Raw genomic sequence first — 15489 nt, forward strand, 5'->3', positions numbered from 1 at the left:
GTAGTGTCTGTTAGACACCTCCACCATATTAGGGCTTTTCCGCCACGGTCGTACTGTGACCGGGGCAAAAAAGCGGCGGACAGAATTCAAGACCCACCAGCCATCCTAATATGGCGGTGGGTCTTTGGAGGCTCCGCAGTGGTTTTTCCGCATCCTCCGGGCCGGCGGTGGCTTCCGCCGGCCCAGAGGTTACGGAAAAACCACAATCATAATCGGCCCCTAAGTACTTTGGCACACTATTCTTGAAAGACAAGCAAGAGAATGACCTTGCAACTTAGTATATTTTCTTATTTTACATGGATCTACTACTTGTAAGATCTTAATCTTCTGTTTAAGTCTTTTTTTGGCATATTCTTGTAAAACAATTCATAATATGTCAATAGATTCCTATTGAATACTGCAAATACTCCTACAATCACATTTATATATAGGAGCTTGTGTACTCCTCGCTTGAACTTCTTCAGGTATTACTTCTTTCACATTTCTAGGAACCATATTTTTGGGGGGGAACGGGAGGACTATCATTCATCTCATAACATCAACGCCTAGTATCAACTGCATGTACTAATGTGTCCTGTTGAAAATAGCTATCTTCATTAAAGAAAGGCTCAATACTGGAAGTGTGCTTCCATTCACCAGTAAAGGTTTTACAAAATGCACTTTTATTATCCAGTCTTTTTCTTTTCTCCTTCATAAACACCATTGTTTTATCCAATGTTCTCATTTTTTTCAATATTAATATAAATAATTTTTGCTTCATTTCAAAAGCTTTATCTACTACAGTTTTATTCTGTTGCCTTTTCTTATAAGCCACTGATCTCTTTAGATTTTTTTACAATCTTTCAATAAATGTTGTACTACTCTACTTTTAAACATTCTTTTTCGTATGTCCTTAAGTTCTTTAGCCTTCTTGTGATATACATTGTTTTCCCATAAAATTAATTTTGTTTTAACGTCTCCCTTTGCGTTTTACTTCTCAGTTGTTGTAAAACTTTTATTTTATTTTCAACATTTTCCACTTTTTTCAAAGTCTGTGTAACAGTTTTCAGAAACTGTTTAATTCTCTTACCAGAAGTCTTTTTTCTCTATGTAACGTTTTGTGCTTCATCTAAATTCCTCTTTTCACATTTCTTGAAGTAGTACTGGTTTTTATTTGTCTTCTCTTTTGATCTTTTTTTGCCATCCTAAATTTTTTCCCTATTAAAGTAAATATGTAAAAAACAAGGATTAGTTTGTTAAATAATTTTATACTTTAGAAATATTTATATATCAATATTCATAATAATAAATAAGCAGTTGCTTTCAATTACATTGAAAATCTCCCCATAACAAGTAAACATGTAGGATATCGTACTTTACATATTAGCAAATCTGCCACGAGAGCACGCAGATCTTTAAAGAGTAACATGGGAAGGATTGCTATTTCAAAATTTAGTTATGCCTAACATTCTAAGGAGTTGGTGAAAAGTGAAGTAGCAAAAAAAAGTGAGCTTTAAGACACGTTGGTTGAGGAATTAGTGATTTGGGTACTTTGTACAAGTCTCTGGAATGGTATACTCGTAGTAGGCAATGTAAATGTAGGTGTCTGCTTGAAATGGGAAGAGCAGTTTGTCAAGATTTAAGGTCTGTGTGCTCTTCTGAATGAGGTATGTGTCTACTTGTACATGTTTCCTCTCATGTGTTATGCAACTGAAGATGGTAGCTTAAAAACCTGATAGCTTTTGCTATCAGTGGACAAATCTTCTCAGTTCTGCTCTGTCATTGAGTTGCTGTTTTAAATGTGGGTATTCCCAACATTCTGAGCAGTTGGTGAAAACTGAAGCTGTAAGACAAAAGTGAACTTTAAGACTTGTTGGTAGAGAGATTAGTGATTAGGTAACTTCGTATGAGTCTGTGGAAAGGTAGACTTGAAGTAAGCTGTATACATTTAGGTGTCTACTTCAAATCGGAACAGCAGTTTGTCAAGTTTAAAGGTCTACGTGCTATTGTGACTGAGGTATGTATCTAATTGTATATGTATTATTTCTCACACATATGAATCTGAAGACGGTAGATGTCTGAAACACAGTTATGCAACTATTTGTATGTTTCATGTATGTATGTATCATGTATTATGCCACAAGCAATAGTCACACATATGCATGCATGCTTTCAGGAATATGGTGAGACCTACAACAGTGACATAAGAGTTTTAAATTTGGCTAAGCCCAACATTCTCAGGAGTTGGTAAAATCGAAGCTGCAAAATAAAAGAGAGCTTTATGACATTTTGGTGGAGGGATTAGTGATTAGGGTACTTTGTATGAGTCTTTGGAAAGGTACACTCGAAGGACGCAGTGTAAATTTAGGTGTTTGGTGTAAATGGGAAGAGCAGTGTGTCAAGTTTAAAGGTCTGCATGCGCTTGTGACTGTGGTATGTGTCTACTTGTACATGTATCCTCATGTGTTATGCAACTGAAGATGGTAGCTTGAAAACCTGGTAGCTTTTGCCACAGGTGGACAAGTCTTCTCAGTTATGCTCTGTCATTTGGTCGCACAGGCAGTCATGTCTTATGTATGTAGGTGTTATAGAGCTTCTGAAATGGACTGTTCAATATCAGGTGCCCTGTTTTATGAGCAGAATGAAATGCATGCACTTTCTTCTACACAAATTTAGAGAGCACGCGCTGAGAAACACAGGTCTTGAAAGATTTGTATGTTTCTTTTTACGTCTCATGCCACTATCAAAAGGCACAGACAGAGGCATACATGCATTGAGAAACATGATGAAACTTACAACAGTAACATGGGAAGGGTTTCTGTTAAAAATTTGGCTAGGCCCATCATTCTGAGCAGTTGGTGAAACCGAAGCTGCAAAAGAAAAGTGAGCTTTAAGACATGTTGTTAGAGGAATTAGTGACTAGGGTTTTTTGTATGAGTCTCCGGAAGGGTACATTCGAAGTAGGCCATGTATATGTAGGTGTCTGCTTAAAATGGGAAGAACAGTTTGTCAAGTTTAAAGGTCTGCGTGCTCTCATGACTGAGGTATGTGTCTACTTGTATATGTATTCTCTCATGTGTTATGCAACTGAAGGTGGTAGCTTGAAAACCTTGCAACATTTGCTACCAGTGGACAAATCTTCTCAGTTCTGCTCTGTCCTTTGGTCTTAGAGGCAGTCATGTCTTATGTATGCAGGGGTTATAGAGCTTCTCAAATAGACTGTTCCATAACCAAGGAAGAGTAAATAGTTTTTTGTTAGCAATAAGACATACAACAACTCGGAAATCTCCCAAGAATACATACAACTTAAAAAGAACAGAAGCTTCAAAGTACATTAATGACTACAATCCAGTTGTTTTCAAAATGTGCAATGCAAGCATGGGGTCTCATTTATGAAAAGTGACGCATTGCTGCGTGAAAACAGCGATGCGTCACTTTTCACTGCGCTCTCCGTGCAACACTAACGATGCGTCATATTTACAGTATCATGTCACAAGGAGTTACAGATACGTCAGTATTTCTAACGTATCTGTAGACGCAAAAGTGATGCATTGTTGGAGTGTGTCACAAAAGTGACACAACTCCAACAATGTGTATTTTCACATGGGCAAGTCCCATGGTGTTAGTGCCTGCATCAGTCTTACGCCTGCCATGAGGCAGGCGTAAGATTTTGACACATTAGCGGCCAAGAAATGGCGCAGTGAAATCTTATAGATTTCACTGCTTCACTTCTATGACTCCTTCTTGCGTCAAAACGCCACCCTTTTACATTATACCTGGCGCAGGTATAATGTGGTGCAGGGGTTTACAAAGTGACGCATCTACCTAGATGCATCACTTCGTAAATATGGCACAACAAGGCGCATTTTTTATGCCACTGGTGTGTCACAAAAAGTGACGCACCAGTGGTGTAAAAGTGACGCACAGCCTCATAAATGAGGCCCATGATATTCAGTATGTTGCAGATAATTCACTTGCTGTTACTCACTATGTTACACCACATAGTACCAAGTCTGAAAGAAATGTGGGAAGAAATTTCAGGAGAGAGGAGACTTAGCAAGAAATTGTGCAGCTTCAGCTTGAAAATGCTTTCCCATAGAGAGATTGGATCCTATGAATGTCTGGATTGTTTGAGGTCAGCCAGTTTAGATTCAAAGTCAAGAGGAATCATTTGGGTAAGTATAGGTCTTGCCTCCACATGGAATAGAATATTGAAATCTTCTTTATAATAAATCAAATACTTAGCACTGCATGAACCAGAAAGTGCTAATATTGTCAAAACTAATATGTCGGATATATACTATCACAAAAGATGTCCACATCTTGAAAACCTATGTCTGTATGAAATACTTTAACATTACATTTAAAAAGAATGTTGCAGAAAATATAAAAGAAGAAAATATGCATTAATTGGATGTGCTAGATCTTTAGTCAAACATTCCAAAGGAAATCTTATTAACCACAGGAAAAATACAGATAAGAAATACTTTTTCTATTTAGCACTCCTGCAACTGTTCAAGCCTTGGCATAGTGATACAGAATTACTTGGAGATTTTGACTGCTATGAAGATTCTTTTAATGCAACTAAAGACAGCATTGAGTGCACAATTTTCCCAACGTATCTACAAATGTTAAATAGTGAGGTTAAACAAGAAAGTACTATTACTGATGAAATAGCTAGAGAAACTTCCAAAAGCAGTCAAAGTTCAGGTCCACTGAGTCAAGATCCACTGAGACTACCAATTACTGAAAAGGAAGCCACAATAGCCATGAATGATGTAGAAACTACAATGCTACAAACAGAACAGGATATTATTCCGTTGGAAAAGTTAGAAGAACAACTAAATATGGAGGAAAAAGAAGTATATCCACAAGTCAAACAACAGATACAACATATGTTGCTGAATGAAAAAAACTGAATGCCAATGTTCATCATTTAAACCTATTCTATTGTACATCAGTGGTCAAGCTGGAACCAGAATGTTTTTTGTTAATTACATTTTTGACCAGTTATGTACACAAACTACGGAATCACATTTATCTTGTGTCATAACAGCTTCAACTGGATTAGTAGCATACAACATTAAAGGTATTAGATTACGTCGATTACTTATGCTACCTGTGAACATGATAATACACGGGAATATCAAAGGCTATCTGGAGAAGCATGTTAAGAATTCTCAAGAGTACTGAAGAGAATGAAACTTTTAATCATTGATGAGGTGAGCATGGTCACAAACTTAATGCTTGCCTTTGTACACTTGAGAATGCAACAGATTTAAAAAACAGATTACTATGTTTTCTTTGGAGGAAAATATTTAATTGTATTTGGAGACCTACTACAAGATACTCCTGTTAAAGGACAACCTGTTTTTAAAACACTTCTCCAAGAGGACACAAGGAAATCTTTGTGAAGTATTGGAAATGTCAATATTTGGCTCACATTTGAATATAAAGAACTTGCTAAGAATATGCGACAAGGAAGTGATGAAGATCTATGGAAAAATTCTAAAGACATAAGAATTGGTGTCTTGATGGAACATGTTAAACACGTTTTAGAAAGTCAGCTACTACAGAGCTTGTTTAAAACTGGAGAAAAAACTGCTGAATTAATGTACATTATTCTTGTAGAGAACAAAACTATAGTTTGTCCAATGCCTACACTGCAAGAGTGTTCTACATTTAATCACATCTTCTCAAACTGGAAAAACCACAGATTGTTGAAACTGAAGTTATTGACAATATCGAACAGCAGGGAGTGACAATTCTTCTTACTGAAAAGCTTACGGCTAAGTTGGATTCTTTGGAAAAGTCTGTATTTAAAACTGCAGGATTAGAAAATACTTTACATGTATGTACAAACTGTAGAGTAATTCTATGATTGATCCAGTTACCACGCTGCTCAAACGGGACCCATCACTTCGTCCCGGGACGCTAATCAAAGTGGCTCCCCATTGTGGAAGGCTTACTCCATCATGCAGTTTGCCAAAGAATACTGAGCTCTCATGATACAGCCTCCTGCTCCGGCGACTATCGGGACTACACCCACGCCCATGAGCACGGCCTCTTAGGCCTTCGTAAATATAATTAATCAGGCAAAGCTCTCTTATTGTAGTCCTGAAGATGATCCCAATATAATCTTTGGAGATAGGGATCGAAACGTTTGTGGACTGTTTACACAGTACTGCTTCTTTCTTAATTTGTGCCGCAGTTACTGTGGGATAGAACTTACTTAAGAATTTATTGTACTGTAAGCCGCCGTTTCTCCTGTTTTTTTGCCTGTTACTTTCTCCCCTATGTATTGTCTTTTCCTGACTTGGTACAGGCTTGTGCCCGGTTATTATTGTGTGACTTGTTTCACCTCAAATGTATGAATTCTTCAAATCCTTTAAATAAAAAGTTCTATGTCTGGCTGGACACTGAAGAAAAACACACAGTCTTTATTTTTAGCCTGTGCTCATCCTTTTTCCTACTTTGAAGCCAAGGACCATTGTTAACTATAAAAGTAGAGTAATTCTGTGGCATAATTTGAATGTAGAAGAATGATTATTAAATGGAGCAATGGAAAAAGTTGTTGATTTTGTAAGTTTTCAAAATAGAGAAGGAATAGAATGTTTGATTATAAAATTTGAACGGATTAATGAGGTAGGACAGATCCGGCATTGTGATGTACGTTTTTTACTTGCAAAAGACTTAAATGTTCACAGACAACAGTTTCTTCTAGCATATGCAGTAACTATTCATAATTCTCAAGGTTTAAGTAGAGACGGAGCTTTTGTAAATATTGGAAGTATGGTCTTCAAAGAAGGAATGGCATACGTTAAAATGTTTAGAGTAAGAACATTGTCTGGTTTGTATTTGATATATTTTGATGGGAAAAAGTTTAGTGCTGATTCAAATTGTGTGAGAGAGTACAATCGTTTAAGAAGATTTGATGCTCCTCATTGAGGTGAATATCCCATATATGAGAAACTTGTAGTGTATCCAAAACGGAAATATTTTAAACATTTAACTGAGGTTCAAAAAATGAAAACAATGGAAGAGAAAATTGAAGTGAGAAAGAAAAGAAAGTGGAAAGTGTTAATGATATTGTAGGATACCAGTTGGAAAATAGTTCAGGTATCAACTATGTGATTCTAATGTGCTAATGTGATTCTGAATGTTCTGTTTGAACTACCACGTCTTCATCATGAAATAATGGAAAATCGTGAAAAAAGATTCTGTTCTGCACTACACCATCTATTCCAACAGCTGGTAAGTGACAGACCTAAAACACATACTGCTTCTGGTCTTCAACATCTTTTAGGTATATGTTCTGGGTAAGTGACATTTACTCTAAACATAGAACAAGATGCAGAAGAATATCTAATGATCATGCTTATAGTATTAGAAGATGAAGGGATAGACATTGACAACCTATTTGGACTGAGTTACAGATGGGATCATAAGTGTGAAGAGCGTTCATTTACTTCTACCACTCAAATACAAACAGGATGATTCCTTTACTTAACAATACCAGACAGCAAATCAGTACCTTTTAACAAGTTGTTAAAAACAGCAAATCAGGATACGACATGTTCACATTGTAGATCAGAGATGACGTCTACATTACACATAGAACAATTTGGAAAATATCTCATTTTTATGTTACAATGTTGTAGACCAAATGGAAGAAAATTGGAAACAAAAAATTCAAATTTTATAGGAAGTCAAATATCTATTTCAAGAAGAACTTATACAACAGTGGCTATTATTTTCCATGATAGACCAACTACAACATTGGGACACTATACTGGTTATTTAAAGTGTAACAAAGGCTGGACACAATGCAATGATGCCCAACTGGTATTCAAAGATAATTTGCCTTATGAATTACCAAATTCTTATATGTAATTTCTGCAGCCAAAGTATTGAGTACATCATTCGTCCTATTGAGAAAGATGTCAACAGAAAGTAAACAGCACTGCAAACTATAAGTATTTATGATTAGTATTTTGATTATTATTTGCGCTACTTGATAATAAATTTGGGAAACTGTGTTTGAAAGAAAATAGTTTATTATATTTGTTTTCTATATTGTACCAGATATAAATTAGAGTATACATTTTGGCAAATGTATTTGTGATATATGATAGAGTTAATGTAGATGAAAGAAGTGATTAAGAAATTGTAGATAAGAAAAAGCATAGGTACACATATTGATAATGATGGTCTATGCTGATTTATAGTAGCTACTGTTGAAGTTTGAAAACAGTTTTAATGCTATTTAGTATACTACTACTCTAAAATACTTTTACTGATTTATGATTGTAAATTACTTTAAAGGTAAGCTTACATAATATACTATTCATAATATCCTAGACTTTTTTATAATTTAATTATATATTATTTGTTTCTAATGTAAATATTGTTCATCCTTTAGAGTGTTTGTAATGTATGATCATGTTTCTGTGAAGCAGTATTACACTTACTTTTTACAAAAGTACTGTGTTAGCAGGTTATTTACTCCTCATTATACAGGACAGACATGTATTAAACTCTCTATCCAAGGCCTTCCGAGATGCATACATAGATTACAAAAGTCTGCTTCTGCAATACTCTAGTACAACTGATAACATTTGTTCATCTGTACAATAAACTACATAGTTTTGAAGTAAGAGTCATCAGAAGCACAACACATGTCACAATACATGTAGAAGCCTACACATACTAGAATACTGTTTCACTCTGCATCATTTCAAAATTTGCGGACAAGAAGATGTATGCATTACTTTCTCCTCTTTATACAGGACAGATGGGTATTAAAAATGTTTTTTGTTATATTTGAAAATCTGACTGCTTTAAAGTATGCTGAATTTCCTTATTTGAAGAAGTATTTTAAGACATACTAGCTGTACCCGGCCACAGGTTGTTGTGGCTCAGTCTGGTTAAATGGAAGAGAAAAAAAAGAGTAAGCGCACGTTTCTAATATGTTTCGAATCCAACTTTATGTATATATAAACACGAGCTAATGTTGCAAAGTGAACCAACTCCTCCCCCCTCCCTCCACCCACTTCCCGGTCTGCCATCCTGACACCAACTGTCCATCCTAATATATGTACACTACTGTCTCTATGCGTCCTTTCTTAATGTTGCAAAGTGAACCAATTCCTCCCCCCTCCCTCCAGCCACTTTCCGGTCTGCCATCCTGACAACTTTCCATCCTAATATATGTAGACTATTGTCTCTATGTGTCCCTAGTAGTTGTTGCGCATCAACCAAATTGAGAGGGTCTGTTTGCTCTTTCGATAAAAAACACACGTGTATTGGAGATGCGCATATTCTAATCCAAAATTGCGTATATATAAACACACACTTAATCGAATCCAACGTTGTGTCAGAAATTCACAGCAATCGGTAAAGAACTTTTAGAGATTTAAGATTTTGAACAAATGAACATTGACATTTTTATGTGTCTATTCGGCCTTTCGATGAAAAACATGCACGTATTCGACACAAGTGTATTAGAATCCAACGTTGTGTCGAAATTTCAAAGCAATTGGTGAAGAACTTTCGGAGATTTACGATTTTGAACAAACGAACATTTACATTTTTATTTATATAGATTACAACTACAAGTTGGTGGTAAATAACGAAAACTGTTAAAAAAGCAATTTTGTGCTTTTTTAACAGAACCATGTGGCAGACATACATGCCCTCAGGGCATGTATGTGTGTATGTGTGCCACATGTGCACCCATTTACTATTCAGGGGTGCAACAGGGTGTCAAAGTGACACCCTGCCAACCTTGAATGTGTTCCCCATTTTACCGAATCAGTATTTACCGATTCAGTAATTCCCATTCATTCCTATGGGCCTGGAGGCCCATAGGGATGAATGGGAAATACTGAATTGGTAAATACTGATTTGGTATTTCCCAAATCTGTAAGATTCGGTAAAAAATACCGAATGAATACCTACATCCCATTTACCGATTCTAAAATACCAAATCGGTAAAATTCGGTATTTTAGAATCCGTAAATCTGGATTACCAACATCTGGCCCTTAGATACTAACCCTGTACTTATATATTCACTCAGGCAGTACACATGCACTCATCCAATCACCCAAGCACTATCCATACACTCATCCAATCACTCAAGCACTATCCTTCAACTCAAATATTCACACATTCAGTATCCACTCATTCACTCAGGCAGTACTTATGCACTCATCCAATCTCCCAGACAATTCCCATGCACTCATTCAATCACTCAAGCACTATCCATACACTCATCCATATACCCAGGTGCTATGCATGCACTCATGGAATCACTCAGGTACTGCTCTTGCACTCACTCACTAATTCATGCAGCCATTACTCATGCACTAATCCTTTCATTCAGGAACTATCCATACCGTCATGTAATCTTTCAGGCACTACTCATGCTTTCATCAAATAACTCAGACACTATCCATGCACTCAACCAATGAGCCAGGCACTACCCTTACACTAATCCATACACTCAGGCAGTACCCTGACACTCATCCATTCAGTCAGGCACTATCCATTTACTCACCCATTCACTCAGGCACAACCCAGGTATTTCTCTATTCCCTCAGACACTATCCTTTCACTCAACTATTTACTCAAGCTCTACCTATATACCCTTTCAATCAGTCAGGCACTATTCTTCAAGACAACCAATGCACTCACGCAGTACCCATGCACTGATGCATTTACTCAGGCATTCTGTTACACACTACGCATGCACTCATCCAATCACTCAGGCACTACACTTGCAGTCATCCATGGACTCAGGCACTACCAGGCGCTCATCCAATCAGTGAGACACTACCTTTCCACTCATTTATGTACTCAGGCACAACACATTCGGCAGTACTAGTGCACTTATCCAATCACCCAGACACTATCCATGGTCTCACCTAATCACCCAGGAACTATCCATACACTCATCCAATAACCCAGGAATTACCCTTGCACTCATTCATACAACACATACATGTTTTTCTTTCTTTAACTAAATAGACGGTTCTAAAAAGAACCATTCTTTTTTCTTTTGTTTCTGTTTTTCAAACTCTTTATTTATTTTTTGGGTGTTTAAAAAACATATGATTAATAAAAAACAAGGGAATGAACTGCAGTAAAGCAGTAAAATCATTTTGCAATTGCAATGTTATTGCAAAAACAACCAAAAAACTAGCATTAGACTGCTCCCCAGCACAAAGTAGTTTTTTGCACTTTAAGCAGTTTTGCTCTACTCAGGTAGGAGCACTGGTGTATCAGAAGTAAATGTATAAACCGCAGATGTACTGGGTCCTGTTACTTCATTATCCTGTGATTGCAGTTTCAGTTCTCGCTGGTACTGTTCTCTTGTGAGATGGTTTATATACATTGTCTGCAGATGCTTCATCATTCATGAGTTTCCAAAGGAGCATTTTTCCTCAGTGTACCCAGATAATACCTTTTCACACAATGTGCAAGTCACTTTCCACACATTTACTTTTTTTCTCCCCAAGTGGAATAAAGAAAAAGGTATAGACAGTGCTTTCCAGTATTTTTTTCACAGGCTCCTCCTGCTCCTCAACATCTTCAACTTCATCTGTGGGTGGATTTCCAGATACCATTTCCAGTGTTGAGTAGAAACACCCAAAAAATAAATTCATGAGTAACAGAGAGCACAAGAGGAGTTTATTTTAAAGAAGCACCTAAAAGAATGAACAAATTGGGTGGGGCCCTCCAATTACTAGAATAGAAAGATTCATAAACAACGAAATAGTTTCTTTTGAAGTCACATGGGATTTGCAAACCGGACATGTATTTACCGCACACCGGACCCGAATCTGAAAAATGTGGATAAATCATATTATATATTTATTCCAGTTACAAATATAGTACATTTACAAATATGAAAGTAGACCAGGATAGCCCTTCCTGCTATCGCCCAATATCCCTGCTTGATTCTTTTATGAAAGTTACAGGCAGGGTCATCTTGAATCGCCTCCAACTCTGGGCGGAAGATACCAACGTATTAAGTCAAGTACAATATGGGTTCAGGGAGTAGCGAGGCACCGTAGAGCAGGTGCTAAATTTTTCCATCTTACATGGAAAATATATTCAAACCAAGGGAGGTAAATTATATGCAGCATTCATCAATTTAAGCTCAGCTTTCTACTGCGTAATTCAGTATGGCAGATTTTATCTGACTTAAAGGTAGAAGAGGTAATTATATCATTCCTAAGACAACTCTACGCGGGTGCCACAGCCAAGGTGAGATACGGTATAAAAGGTGAATGCTCCAAGCCTTTTCATGTAAGGAGAGGAGTCAGAAAAGCCTGCGTCCTTGCACCCTTTCTTTTTACTTTATACACTAATGATTTGGAAAAGGAATTGGTGGCTAGAGTAAGAGACTCACCCAAAGTCAACCACAATCAGATTGTATCGCTCCTGTATGCCGACGATGCCATCTTAATGGCGAGAACACAAATTGGTCTTCAGACAGCACTTGATACTTACATAAAGTTCATGGACAACAGGGGCCTGAAAGTTAATGTTAAAAAAACGTACGTTATGACCTGTGGGAAAGGTAAGAACAGATCTTGTCCCCTGTTTGCTGGGAATGAGAAAATTGCACCCACCAAAATATTCTCCTATTTAGGCATCGTCTTAAAAGAATCAGGATTCTGGGGACCAGCTATAAAAAGTAGGACATTAATGTTTAAAAGAGCTACGGCAGCACTAATGATATTTGCCCAAAAAATGGGGAAAAGGCCGCCAGAAATCCTGCTACAAATGTATCAGGCAAAGTGTATAAGTACAGCTATTTACGGAGCAGGCGTCTGGGGAGCTTATTATACTTCACCTATTCAAAAGGTAGAAAATGCTTTTTTAAGATTTATTTTAGCCATTCCTCAAAGTACTTCTGTTTTTAACTGTCACTCTGAATTGGGCATTCACTACATAAGTGATCTGATAAGCATGCAAACTTTACTGCTATGGCACAGATTCTGGACCTCACCTGACTTAGTTTTAAATAGAGAAATAGTCAAAGATTCTTTGGGACTGGATCAGGCTGCCAAGATCCCATGGCTGAGTTATATATGCAATTTTACAAAGGATTTGGGGAGACCAGAGTTTTATCATAAGCCAGACTCCCTACATAACATAACGAGAAAATAATTAAAGTCACTCTGCTGGAATCATCTTGAAACACTAAGACTAGGAGTGGAACTAAACAAAAAAAACATATTACAACATCAACTCACTTTGGTCTCAGCCTCAATCCAACCTTATTGCTCTGGTATCAGGAGGGGTATGATAGGTACATTCTGACTAGATTGAGATTTGATTACTTTTTTCGCCTAACTACCTTTCCTAAATTAAACTACTTGTCCAGAATGCTCTGTAAATGCCTGTGCGATAATCTATCAGATCAATCTACACTGCATGTAATATTTTTCTGTAAATTTTATTCAGCAGAGAGAACCAGATGGATTAGACCATTTTTAAAAAAAGGTTCATGTGTCAATGTCGCCCGGCTTTACTCTTCCTACAATTCTTAAATGATGTATACTGTGTTGGTATAATGACAGGCTTTTTAAAAAGTATCTTGAGGAAAAGGAAAAGTTTAATCTGTTTTTAAAAATGTTATGGACGTAGTAATTGTTCTCAAATGTAATTCACTGGATTGTATGAATTTATGAATGAACTGTCGCTTTTATGATTTTATATATTTGTGAAATCGAATAAAGCTTTTCTACTACTACCACTAATAAATTTACAAATATGAAAGTACATTTGTTGGTATAATGAATAATATAAAATTATATAAAAAAAAATTTTAACTACATAATTTGCACTGGAGTCTTGAACCTATCGCGCACCCATAAATACATGCAGGAAGGTACACAGGAGTGTTGCGGCTTCCGTATCTTCATCAGATTAAGTCAAACAATCAAGATATTTATATTAATGTCACTTTTATAACCCTTCCTACAAAACACATACAATTGATCTCAAAATTTTATAGTATATATCATGTATTTAAAAAGTAAACAATTGAAAAATGTGGGAACCACACACCCATTGTGCACCCCACGTACACTCTAAGCGAGCATACAAATATGGCGGCATGATGCTCGGATTTGCTCACCCACCATGACCGGTATACGATTCTCACAGTTTTAAAAAATATATATGAATGAATAAATATATATAATAAAAGGGTTAAAAGGGTTAAAAAATTATGAATTATGAATGTAAAAATATTTTGAAGAAGCCTTCTTAACACATACTTTAACTTGTAGACAGAGCATTTCTTCAGAAATTGTTGTACATGTAGCACCATTCTGTTTCACTCTAAAAATTCGAGCACTAGTTATATTCCCTTTAAAATTCACAGAAAAAGGCGAGCGTGGCTGACAGCCGGCTAAGATGGCCGCTTAGCCTAAGAGCTCCAGGGACGACACAGACCTTCTGACAATCCGCTCATTGAAATCGTGGCCAAATCCCTGGTGACGGACATGTCGGAATTACAAACTGAAGTTTCTCAACTCAAGGGAGAGAATAAAGCGCTGGCTGACAAGCTGGCCGAACAGGAAGGGCGCGCACAGCGCAATACAGTGCACATCATTGGACTTCCGGAGACAGAAGGCAAGCAGGCAATGGATCTATACGTAGACGAATTGATAAAGACAAAGTTGAAACGTAAGGGACTCTCCAATTTCTTTACAGTGGAACGAGCACATAGAGTGCCTGGTGGCAAGCCAAAGCAGGGAGCTCCCCAAGACCGGTACTCGCTTGTCTCTTTAACTTCCGGGATAGGGATGCGATCCTACAGGCCGCAAGGACTTCTCCACCTGTACGTATACTTAACACAACCATAACCTTCTTTCCAGACTACACAGCGGCTGTGTCCCGGCGCAGGAGGAATTTTCAGGAGGTAAAGAAAGAACTGAGAGTGAGAGAGTTACCCTACTCCATGCTCTTTCCGGCGAGACTCCGAGTGGTGGCACACGACTGGACATGGTTCTTTGACACACCAGAGGCAGCTCAGGACTGGATGGAAGGTTGGCGTCAAGCAGGAGGCAACAGCCGCGGAAATAAACATCTCCACCAACAAGACTCACAGCAAAACAAACGTTTGGATCCGAGGCAATCTCCGGGACGCGGGGAGGAAGAGTAGGCTGCGAACCAAAGACAATTACCCAAGCGGCTACAGATGCACAAGTATCATTACTGCAATAATGAGGCTGTGGCGGCTCTGGAAGCGGGTCAGGGCCGGCCTTGGGGGCTTGAAGGTCTGGACACTCCACTGGACCTAACACCCCGGACACGCAAGTATCATGAAGTTGGGAGGGAAAAAGCGCTCGGCTGAGTTGGGGAGGCGGGTAGTTCAAAGTCCGCTAAGCAGGGAGGCAGGGAGGGTGGGGAAGGCAAGGGGGGAAGAGGTTTTTTTTTTGTATTTGGTTAACAACAGTCAGTTTGCATAGCGTATTAGTGGCTATCAA

The sequence above is a fragment of the Lissotriton vulgaris genome, chromosome 1_1 (genome assembly GCF_964263255.1).
Source record: "Lissotriton vulgaris chromosome 1_1, aLisVul1.2, whole genome shotgun sequence".
Taxonomy (NCBI): Eukaryota; Metazoa; Chordata; class Amphibia; order Caudata; family Salamandridae; genus Lissotriton; species Lissotriton vulgaris.